General features: G+C 39.3%; 1 protein-coding gene across 9 annotated transcripts in view; it reads right to left on the reverse strand.

Annotated features, from left to right (window-relative positions):
• Positions 1–13,017, reverse strand: part of LOC117402941 (centrosomal protein of 170 kDa-like) — a 118,682-nt gene extending 105,665 nt beyond the window's left edge. For all 9 annotated transcript variants that reach the window (XM_059024370.1, XM_059024367.1, XM_059024365.1 and 6 more), the window contains exon 1: positions 12,783–13,017. The gene's annotated coding sequence lies outside the window, so the exon portion shown is untranslated. The remainder of the gene's footprint in view (positions 1–12,782) is intronic.
• Positions 13,018–13,021: the final 4 nt, after the last annotated feature.

Below are 13,021 nucleotides of genomic sequence, written 5' to 3' on the forward strand. Positions count from 1 at the left end.
ATGAATAGTAAGGATCTGAATGAACTATTGGTGGAAACAAAAAAAAAATGTGACTTCCATAAAAGACAAATCTAAAGAGAAGTTATGTACCCAGCTGCAAAACCACCAGGGTCTATTGCAAGTGATGTAACATACAAGTACTGCAAGTTACATAAGCTATTTGATTATACTGACCCATTCATAAGAATCCTATAATTTGTTAAACCTATTAAAAATGTGTCTTCAGAAAGATAGTAAAATATGGTAAACACCTGTAAATAAAGGAAAACTGCATAGAAAAAGCAAACAGTAGCTGTTTCTTTTGGTTCTGTTTTATATGACTGTAACAATGTGCTAGGGTTGCAGCGATTTACCGGTTACACTGTTATATCGCAATACAGAAATTGTTATCATTTGTATTGTTTCTTAAATGAGTTACTACGATATTACAGGATAATGGTTCAGATAATGTTGATTTCCATTACACGAGAGTAGATGTTAAAACTTCATGCTGATTTGAACTCGGCTCTCGCCAAGATAAGCACCAACTAAGACGTAGCTTTACAGTAAACTAATGTGATCCATATGTGTCTCCATCCATTTACGTTTCCTTCCATATGATGATGTAGATATCCTTCTGTCTGGTGTTAATGGCTGAAGTGTAATGCTGGCTCCAGGGATCAGCTTATTTTGCCTCCCTGGCGCATCAGCACACACAACGGCTGCGATGCTGGCTCCGGGGATCAACCAAAGTGCGGCCTCCCCAGCGCATCAGCATGACAACCGTCTGGATTGAGCTAAGTAGGGTTCATCTCTGGGGTTTTCAAGTGGGCACCTTCCATCCTCAGTGTTTCGTCGACTAGCCCACGACACCTCAAGAGGGCTCGACGGTGATTCTGGCGTCCCAGCATCACCCCCCTCCGTCCCCCACTCAACTCAGCCCAGCTTACTTACCTGTCCCCAGCCAGAATCTTTCCGTCTCAACCACAGCCAGTTGCTGCTCCTCTCTGCTGCTTCAGATAAGTTCTTCACTGTGCGACGCAACTCTTGGCCACTGAATCCGACGTCTCTGAGAAACCGGGTTGTAGAGTGTGCCACAAATCCTCGACAACCCACTTCCACTGGGTAAACCCGAACTCTCCATCCTCGCTGTTCCGCTTCAGTGGCTAGTTGAGCATACCGCAGTTTCTTCCTCTCATACGCCTCATCTACAGCATCCTCCCATGGCACTGTTAACTCTACCAGGTGAACAAGGCGTGCTGATCCAGACCACAAGACAATATCTGGTCGAAGGTTAGTGGTGGCAATCTCAGGTGGAAAAATAAGCCGTTGACCAACATCTGACAGCATTTTCCAGTCTCTAGCAGCTTCCAGTTGTCCTGGGCGAGGATTGGTTTTAACACCTTTTCTTGGTGGTTGCTCTCCTGGGCGGAGGAATGTTGTCTTTTGTGTGTAATGTTTTGATGGAACAGGTGACAACTTATTGGTCATGTTACGCTTGTCTTCCAATGCTAAGGCCAAACATCGCAGCACCTGGTCATGCCGCCAAGTAAACCATCCTTGGCTAAGAGCCACCTTACATCCTGTCAAAATGTGCCTTAATGTTGCAGGTGATGAACACAAAGGACATGAGGGATCCTCTCCTACCCAGAGGTTTAGGTTCTGTGGTGATGGGAGAACATCATATGTTGACCTGATGAGGAAACTGATCCTGCTCTGTTCCATTGACCATAGGTCTTGCCAGCCAATCTTGCGTTGTTCCACACTCTCCCATCTCATCCATTCTCCCTGCTTGGCCTGGGAAATGGCCTTTATACACCTCATCCTCTCCTCCTGGTTTTGCACCTCGTTGACTACCAGCTTCCTCCTTTGAGCTGGGGCTGCCTTGTGCCATGTAGGAGGAGTTGAACTGAAACCAAGACCCCCTCTTCCATGCTGAACTTGCCCCATGATATCATGGTGACAGCCGCAGACACAAACCTGGAGTTCCATGTCCTTGTTAACTGCAGATCTTGAACTAGTCTTTTGTGAAGTACTCTCCATACTTATATCCGTTTCCGTTCCTAAGTCGTTAACCGTGTTGTCCAACGTTGAGTCATCTTCCGCCCCCGCTCTCGCAGACTCTAGGGGTATTTTTCTCTTTAATTTCTTAGAAGCCTTGGGCGGGTGTCTCCTGCATCCTGTAAACACAGAGCTGGATACTGCCGACAAGGGTAGCTAACCCTTACCAGCCCCAATGGGGTCTCTTTCCTCCTGTCAGCTGTCTCTCCAGGCTGTCACAAGGTCTTTCCCTTGTTGCCAGCTGCACTATTCACAGCAGTCACTGGACGTATCCAGATCTTCATGATTTCCATTACACGAGAGTAGATGTTAAAACTTCATGCTGATTTGAACTCGGCTCTCACCAAGATAAGCACCAACTAAGACGTAGCTTTACAGTAAACTAATGTGATCCATATGTGTCTCCATCCATTTACGTTTCCTTCCATATGATGATGTAGATATCCTTCTGTCTGGTGTTAATGGCTGAAGTGTAATGCTGGCTCCAGGGATCAGCTTATTTTGCCTCCCTGGCGCATCAGCACACACAACAGCTGCGATGCTGGCTCCGGGGATCAACCAAAGTGCGACCTCCCCAGCGCATCAGCGCATTAGTAAGTCAGAGATAAAGATCTATATCTAGATATCTAGATATATATATATATATATATATATATATATATATATATATATATATATATATATATATATATATATATATATATATAATAACGAGAGTAATTTGTGCACTACAATGCTTAATATTGAAGAGGTGCTGACCAGTATAAGGTAATTACATGCAGTGAAGGGAGTGAAGGGAGTCTCTACAGCAATACAAAAGTTCAGAAGTTTCCGTAGGGACTTTCATGGTCGCATTCTCGTGATTTTGCTTCAAAAGGAAAGAAAATACTTGACTCCTGCTCATTTGTATTCTTCATTGTATTCTTATTCTTTTACAACCATGTTTTTAAAGAAATAAAGAGATTTTGGTTGAAGAATACAAATGAGCAGGAGTCGTGTATAAACCTGTACATATTAGCAAACTTGACCTAGTACGAAGTACAGCAGAGTTTCATGCATCCATACTCCTGCTCAGTTCTAAATTATTTTAGAAGAAATAAATACTTTAATATGGGGATAGTCTGGTCTAGGAATGTCCTGTGTCTATGCAGACAGAGACTTAGGCATGCTCATCTCTTCAAAGCCCAGTTGCAGCTCTGGTTAAACCATTAACAGCTCTTTATATTCCATACTGTTGTCACACAGTTTCTGGTCCTCCCAGTCTGAACCATATATTTTTATAAACCAAGTCTGGAAAGAGGAATTCCCTGCCTGAAAGCTCTTGAAATTGAAAGACATCCACCCTCCACCCCCGCTGACAAGCATCTGTGCACAGTTATTTGATCTTCTATTACTATTACCCCGATTACTGCAGGAAAAAAGAAACCTTACTGCCAGCGTGAGTCATTCACCCTATGCTACAGCAAACCCCTGAATACACAGCTGCTATTAGTACAAACCAAGAATAGTTTCTGCTCCTACAGTTGCTCCAGTATTATTGTAGGTGTAACAGCATATACTATATGAGAGTTGTGTTTTATTCTTTCTTAATGGGAATGCCTCTGTGATGCACAAATTCAAATAAGACAAGACAATATTAAGAGAGCAGTTTCAAGTAAAAAAAATCGCTTATGTATCCGTGATTAAGGTGAAGATTTGTTTGTTTATACTTTTAACCCACGGATTGTTTAGAATATGGTTTTCCAGATATTTGGAAATTAACCTAATTCAAGAGTGATGGAGAACAAGCAATTTTATAATGGAAATTTGGTGCTAAACTTACTTTCCATCTGTTACCCTTCATTTGGGGCTTCTGTGACATCAATCTATACCATTTCAAAATGTCTAAATTATCCTAAGGTACAGTACCAGATTTGATCACAGAGTACAGTACCACAGCCAGCTTGTGGGACCATATATGTATGAACATGTGTTATACACTGTGTTATGCAGTATTTATTACCTAGAGATAGTGATGGCGATAGTGGGAAGAGATCTGCCTATTCAGCACAACCACGTACTGAAAGTGATATATAACACAGTAAGTGAAAGTCATAATCTCCTTGTAATTAAATGTTGTGCTATTAATGCAGGGCTTCCACGTATTGTGTAGACTAACTAAAGTATCAAAAATGAAGAGTTACTCAATAAATACCTTATACCGTCTCAATTTAATGGGTATCTCTAATTCTCTCAGGGTACATTTTCTAATCACCGTTTATTACTGTTCCTGCACTCATAGATATTTGGCATGTTTAATAAAGTCACCAGCATTTTTTATCTTCAGAACAAGCCTGGCAAAGTAAAAATTATGTAATGCCAGTATACAAAATGACCCCTGGGTATGCACTGGTTCATATTTTATTCATGTACTGTCATAAGTATGTTTCAATACACAGTAGCAGCACGCTATGCTATTTATGTTTTTTTTTTATTATGATGATATAGCTATAAACCGGGGTTTACAGTAAAGTTTATTACAAGAGGCAAAGGGGTAAATTCAAATCGATGCCGGTACCACCATCCACTCAGCAGGACCCTCTCTGGCTCTTTACATATTTTACAGAAGTAAATGCACAGGAGAGACTCACATGCATGACTTTAATAACTTTCGTACATACATAAAAAGTCCACCACTGTTTAAATAAATTGAACAGACCAAACAAACTATTTTGAGAAAATAAGAACACAAAACTCATTCAATGCAGTGTAATACACTAGACTTTTCCCACAGCAAAGGATAACCTCAGAGGCCTACGATTATACAGGCGTTTAATCCGCTCAAATGCATACATATGACGGAAATATGAGTTCTGGTTGTAAATCTCCCTCTCGACCTGTGAGGGACTAAGTAGCGAAAGGGAATGGCTTTGGACAGGTTGTCCTGACAGTTCATTCCCTGGGTCGGAAAGTCAGTCAGCCTGGAAAAAGACGAGACTCTGGTGCGGGAATGTATTAACCTGGAAGGTAAACTAGGTAGCAGCTGCAGGCAATAGAGTCAGCTGAAATCGTTTACCAAGGGGTCATGCATAATCGCCTAAAAGGGGCCGGAGAATTGTAAATCTTTTCCTTCATTTTTTTGGTTTCGAAATAGACCCGGAAGGACCCGTGCACTGTGTATTAAGAGTATCGTGAGTGTTTGTTTGTTTGTCTTGTCTATAATTGTTACTTGTGTTTTTATAGACGGCTAACATGTTCCAGAGCTGTCGCTACGAGCCAGCACTGAACCCGGAACAGCACTGCACTATTTGTCACTCTTTAAACTGTATCACCCACCACGAGCACTACAGCACGCACCCAGGACTGGTGACCGTGGTTGTATATTGTGGGAGAGATACTGTGTTTATTGTTTAGGGCTGCAATCCCTGTTACTGTTCTCAGTGTTTTACGCATCGCTGCGTATAACTGGAGTTTATTATTTGGTCACCAGACCTGGATTATAAAGACAATAAAACGTATATTTTTCCATACCGGATTACAAATCTCTGTCTGTTCCTGCACTGCATCACCTCTGCACCTGTACATAAGCAGCAACCACTTTGCCACAATACACCAACTTTCAGCACGAGGATCCCAGAAGGACACTGCATACTGTACTTTTGCTCCATGTGGCAGAGGCTGATCAGATGAAATGTTTTTTTTTTTTACATTTTAAATGTTGATTTATTTTCTTGTCGAATTTGTACTAATAAAAATAGTTTACTCTTAGTACTAATTCATTCATTTTTTTAAAGCACTCACTTGTATTATTTAGTTTATTAATTTAAACGAGGGAATCTCATTGTCTCATCTCTATTCTTTTTATGACAATACAGGTGGCTAATTCACTAGCCTTCTTTATTAGTTCATTTATACGTGAAATTATTTTAGGTGGTTTCAACACAATTGCCATAGTTCCCCCACAGGTATTACTGTACTCTACTGTACATAACTTACCTCAACTTTGCTGTTTAAAACAAACAATACTAAATAGGAGTTATCAGTCTCTGTTTGAGTTCTGAATGGCATGTTGGCATTTGCGCCCCTTCTCAGATCATGGAGTGGCTGTATAATGGTGGCATAATTGCCCACATACTGCCTATATTAAGATGCCATGCACAACCTGACTTCTGTAAGGTTTTGGACTTTAGGCCATGAACCAGTATTAATTTTTGTTACATCAGTGGGGAAAGGACATGTATTAAGCATTCCAGCCTATGAACAACAGAGCACACTTGCTTGGTTTCACATATCTTCTTTATAACCTCGAGCAGTCTAGCCAGATGTTTCTGGAACATCCTGCTGAACATAATGATTTCTACCAGCTACACCAGGCACATGGTCAACGAGAAGCAATACAGCGGTGTGATTTGCTTATCTGTAATCCGCGGGTTTGCCCAGAAATAATAACAGTCCCGTTTTAATTCGCCCACACGTAACACATACGCAAACACAAACACCCGTCCACAGTGTGTGCTCTAGTGCTCGTGGTGAAAATACAGTACTTTAGTTCAAACAAAGTGCAGTGTTGTTCAGGTTTGTGCTGGCTTTTAGCGACAGCTCCTGGATCGTGTTTAACCGTCTAAATAATCACAAACCTATTATTCCGACACGACAATAAACAAAATAAACACACAAAACACAGGTCCTTCCAGGTTGTTCTCTAACCAAAACAAAGGAACAGATTGCATCGCTTCGTCCCCTACTTATACCTTCACTCATGACCCCTTGGTAAACGATTGCAGCCACTCCTCCAATCCGCTGCTGCCACATCATTTCCCTTCCGGGTCGATGAGTTAATGTACCGAAGCTCAGCCCCTTTTCTAAATGACAAATTATTTTTAACCCTAGGAACGAAGTGTCAGGCCAAGCAGTCCACGGTACTCTGTTCCCACTACTTAGCGCCCTCACAGGTCGGGAGGAAGATTTACCACCAAGAATCATTGTTTTTCTGTCACACAGATACATTATCTGTTTAGGATTTTTACCCTCTTCATCCATAAACTGCTTACTAAGGATTAATACTTTTCTTCCACCAATCTTTCTTGTCAAATACATCCATTTAAATCCTTCTCATCAACCATTTCCAGTATGAAGCAATCTTAATAAATATGGCTCTATCTCTCTTGACAGTAAATTCCAAGTTCCTTATACTGTACTGGAGGCCTCCTGTGTAGCCAGGCATTGTTAACACTTACTACAGGCATACTCTAAATTAGTGTTTTATTTTTATAGTGGCCACCTGTTTTGGGGGTATAGTCTGCATTTTGTGAGCTAAAAACAAAATGAGTTTACAATTACATTTCATAGCAGATTTTTGCTATCTGTCTTCACCATCACAGATTTGTCTGGCAACAGAGTAGCTGGAACATTTGCCTTGTGACTGACGAACAGTATTTCCAAAAAGCAATACAACTTACAACCAGTTCACATACCATGGTAAACATACAGGGATAATATATACAGTTTCATCTACATTTCTAATATTTCATTTCTCAACTGTTTAACATTCGATTGCATGTGCTTTATAATAATTGTCTATACTGCAGTTATTTCTGCTGATATCATCACTCGCCGTGCTTACTAGCTCAGCATTCCAGCAATTTGTTCTATAAAGACTCCTATAGGCTGATTTAATGAAGTGAGGTGGGGGAAGAACACCAGTGTTGCACAGGTTTTGGTGCAGAATGCTTCACCTACAGTACAGTATGGGCTTCAGTACACTGCTGCTATGCTTCTCCCCCATCAGGAAATCTGCCTTCGGAAGCATGACAAATAATGATATAAGCAACCATACAAAACACACATAAATGGGATATTAAAAAAGAAATTAAGGAAAATATAGATAATATAAACTACCCCTTTAACTTCTTGAAATTACTCTGGTAATAGTGTGAAGGCGCTGCAATACAGGAACAAATAAAAACACATTGTCAGTCTTTGAAGCACTCACTCGTTAAACCCATCTTGACTCCACAATGAACAGGGATGTTATTCAAACACAGATTCAAAATGAATCACAGTTTTAAAATAAAAGTCAAACTAAATCCTTCTTCTAATCCTTGTGCTGACTACCCATTGAACACTGTTTAAAAGCAGAGCCCACAGAACTGTACAGCAATTCCTGATCACAAAGGATCAACAACTCACCGTTGCAATCCGACAGAAATCTATAGTTATCATGACACAGATACTAACCAGTATAATCTATGCTGAGCTGATTTCCCTGTGCAAGGACGGAAATAAGATATTAAGCACAGTGAATCTAAAACTTTGGCCATTAAACAGGTATATAAAAAAATGCCACTCAAATGTTTTATAACCTGTATTTAAAGCTTAAGGCTTCAAAAAATCATTATCTTACCCTCTGTTGGCTTCCGGGACATTCTTTCATGTTAAGAGAGAGATCCCAGCTCCACTAAGAGAGCTAATAAATGGTAACTTCAATTTTCTATTACACCGATAACATTATCACTGGCCCTCCTTTTAATTCTGCCAAAGTTCTGTTGGTTCTTGTATTTTACACTTACAGTAAATGTAAGATTTGCAGATATCTCAAAGACAGTGTTATAGAAGAAACACACCTGCTGCTTCATGGTACCTTATAACTACATGTGCTGTAGTTACAAACACACCACAGTGGTCTAGCTGCAATCAAACCATGTGCAGTACACGGATAGAGCCGTGTATCTATAGCATGGTATTGAAATATTTGTATGTCCTAAAGAACCTTAAAAAAGCGAAGAACAAAAAGGTCTTCAACAGAATGATGGGGGACCAGTGAAAATAGCATCCTTTTCTATCATTTTCTACTGAACACTGAAGGTGTCTGTCTACAGTCTACCATTGTATTCTCATTTTCTTTGGCTGCACAGGACTGCTATTGGGAATGCAGAGTCAGTGCATGTGCCTATCATAGTTGATAATGGCAAATGTCATTATGTACCAATTTAATTTCCATTCACCTGGGCAGTCCAATGAGAAGCCTCATCTAATTTTGAGTGGGTCCCTGCGGACAGAGGGTTTACTGTACATCCATTTTTTTATTACATGAATAGCAGCTTGTGTTGCCCAGTCCAGCACAATAGAATATAAATCTAAAAATCAATAGCAGGAAAGACATGGAAAGGGTAAAATAAAACACTGGCACAGCTCTAGGGGTTACAAGAAGTTCAAATGTTTGTGTCAAATGTAAGTGCACAGTAAAATATAACAATGGCTATGATTTACCTGCATTTCAATCCCTTTTTTTTTTTTTTACATCAGGCAAGCTCATTTTATTTGACTGGTTTCCCATTGAAGAAGACAAAATCCCTGCTTACTTTAATCCCCCGTCATGATTATAGATGTCAGAATTGCAGTTCATGTTCTTTTTTTTACTGTTCTTTGTTTCATCAAATACAGAACCCATCATACAGTATACTGTACAAGGATCTACTGTGTTCTTGTGGATTGGTTTACTCTGGTCTGGACTACAAAATCATTGTGTGCAATGCATTTGTGCTGTAAGAACTACTGTATATTAGTATATGATCAGCTTTGCTGTATAGAAGACCTAGAGCAATTATGAACACAGATGTCTGCAAGAAGTCAGGCACCCACAATATGCCTCTGGTGAAAGAACTGGACCAACATCTGCAAATAAATGTGATACTGGAAGCTTAAACTGAAAAACTATTAGTGATGTTGGCAATTTTTTTATGTTAGGAGGAGCGATTATAAATATAAAAAAAATCTGAGGGCAAATATAAAAGGGTCAACTTACAGTAAGTGTATTGCAAGTCTATTATAAAAGGTTTAACAAGATGCTTACTAACTATTCCATCCAAAAATCTTCTGAATACACACCAGTACTGCACAGACTTCAGTACACAATGATCCACCTATGGGTTACAGTACACAATGCTAACATGTATCCCCACACTCAGCCTACAATAAGCATGGAGAAGTGATGACCTAGGCAGAAAGAGCACTAGCGAATCATACAACATGCATATAATGTTACGGAAGTTTTAGAAATTAAATATTAAGAAATGTAAAGTATCTATTTAGGGAAATATAAATATATAAATAAATATAAATATAAACTTTATCAATTTTTTAACTTCACAAGTGACATGTAGATGTAATTGATACTTTCATCATGCACACATATTCTCTCCAAACAAGTGTGGTTTGTACAACAAACAGTATCCATTTCTTTCAAAATAGCTACTTGCATCAATTTTAGAAATCATGGACTCTGCAGTTTCTTCAGATGCTTTTAAAAGAAACAATATGTTGTCTCATTTGGTATATAGTAACTGGCGGTAAGTTAACTAGGACACTGTACGTTTAACAGGGAAAGCTCTTTAAACAGTTAGCATATACAGTAAACTGAAATCACTTCTGCTTTCCAGACTATGAGCACAGCACAACAGGAAACACTTCCTGTGAAAAACTAAGGAAGAATGCTTTGTAGAAGAGGTCAAAGTTTGAGCTCAGATCTTACCCACCCACAATTATTCTGACATTTATTTTACACGTCCTTATACAAATTAAAAGATCAGTTGTTCAAAATGATGACCTGCTGGTAACTGTATATTGTGGACACTTCTACACCTCTGTAATGTCCCTTCTCCTTGGCATTTCAAGCACATGTGAAATCAATTAGAAAACAGTTTTAAAAAGTATTTAGTGCATAAAATGCAGAGGAATGTGTTTTATTACTGCTTTATACAGTAGGTTAATGAAAGCTAGCTGTTATAGACGAGAACCAGAAGGTAAGGCAGGAGATTCAGGATTTAAACTACACTAGCTCTGTGACTCTCAAGGCTGTATAGCCACATCCATGAATAAAAAGACCCATTGAGCTTCAGACCTTGGGGAAACTGTTATGCATGGTAGCACGCATCCTTTTACATCTTGTGATGTGGTGTCTTAGGGCGTTCTACGTCATTAAAAATCAGTAGCAGTTGCTGTCAGTATTGCTTCTAGAAGTCAATACGACATCCAAATCTTTTGTATGGATGCCAACGGCAAAAATAACAAGTGAGATCTGTCTGTGGTGAATTTCTGAATTTTCTCTAGATTTTGGTTCAGGACATTCATGGAGATTCCTGTAACTCACAGATGTACCTTTGTAGACTCTCAATTACCATATTTCGGAAAGTAAGGAGCCATGTATTTTTCACTGTATTCATTGCTATAGGGGTACTGGGGGGGGGGGGGGGGGGGCATCCATTGGTTTTAAACGGGGGGGGGCATCCATTGGTTTTACACAGGTTAATTTGAGGAGCTTTACCCTGCATGTTACATTCCTCACAGTCTAAAACAAATTATAAAACCATCCCAATAAGCTGCATCTAAAAGACATGTAGTCTTATAGTTGTGTAGTTTGTACATCACAACTTTCCATAAAGTTTTTTTTCAGACCCTTGAGGCTGCAATATTAATTTGATATATTAAATTGCTGCAAGGCTCATCCATAAGAAGGCTTGCAAAGTCTGACCACAGTGAGATGTGTCTGAATAACAAGGGAATGGGATTTGAAGGAATCCTGTCCTCCTTTCTAAGAGAACAAAACAGTATCCGACTCAACTCATACTCGGGTGAGATCACAAAATGGTATTTCTTCTTGAACATCCATCAAACCATGAAGCAGATTATTGTGGAAGAGGTTCAGTTTTTGCTAGTGAACCTACATATAGCATGTACTAATAAAATATGTTTTCAACTACACAAATGCTATGATATTTTTATTTATTTTGAAAAGGTAGTGGTGGCGCTGTTATTTTACCAAGTAAAGGAAATGCAGTGGTTTATAAGGCACACATATCAAATGCAGTGTTTTTATAAGGCACACATATCAAATGCATTGTTTTTATAAGGCACACATATCAAATGCAGGGCAGCATTATTTAGTTGGACATTCTTCCATTTTTGACACGTCATGTCCGAACCTAAACGGAACATAACCAAGGAAAACTCGTAAGGTGAAAAGTATACAACGCAGACCAATTGCAATTATACACAACTATCTGCCACCAGGATTGCCGGTTTCATAACTACACACATTTTGTAATCGGTTATATTTCATACCCTTGCTTGCTAAGGTACACAATACATGCCAATCGTCTATCGCAGGAAATCTACTAAAATTGCCTTCTAAAATTGAATCTGTTTAGTGATCAACAACGAAAAATAAAAAAAATAGCTTATATTAACTGAACAGCTTCGAAGCTGTGTGACACTGCAGTTTAACTACCATCTCAACACAGAATAGACTCCAGCAGATGATATCATTCATGAATGATGCTACATGTGATGAGATGCCAACGCGCGTCGGGGAGAACGGATACAATGTAAATATAATACTTCTTACAATCGTTGCAACAAAGTTCAGAAACAAACAATACCCAGACATATTTTTGTTTTCCTAATTGCCCCTGTATTTTCAAATCGGTGGTTGCAAGTCTGTTTTAGACAGTCTGTATCGCAACTGCGTTGGGAATGAGATATATGAGAGATGCAGACAGACATGCCTAGCTACTTGCATGACATGCTTATTTCAAAAACATACATTTTTAAGAAACCATTCTGTTATTAATGATTCACAAACTGTCATACATACCACAGTTATATATATATATATATATATATATATATATATATATATATATATATATATATATATATATATATATATTAACAGAAGATGCATATACATCGTATTTGTCACTTACCCTTTTCTGTGCGATTGTATATATCCAAGGTTGACGTGTGAGAGAGTACAATACTGCCCAACCCAACGCTGTGTGTTCGTTGTTCTTCGGTGTGTCCCGGTTGCTCAGCAATAACGTTATTCTTCACACATAGCAGCGCAGCAGATCGAGACTACAGCTTTGTGCTCATGCGTCACCCCTTCCAACACGACCCGGGTAGGAGTGGTTTGAGAGTGATTGGCAACTATACAGAGGAATCA

This window comes from Acipenser ruthenus, chromosome 5 (assembly GCF_902713425.1).
Source record: "Acipenser ruthenus chromosome 5, fAciRut3.2 maternal haplotype, whole genome shotgun sequence".
Taxonomy (NCBI): Eukaryota; Metazoa; Chordata; class Actinopteri; order Acipenseriformes; family Acipenseridae; genus Acipenser; species Acipenser ruthenus.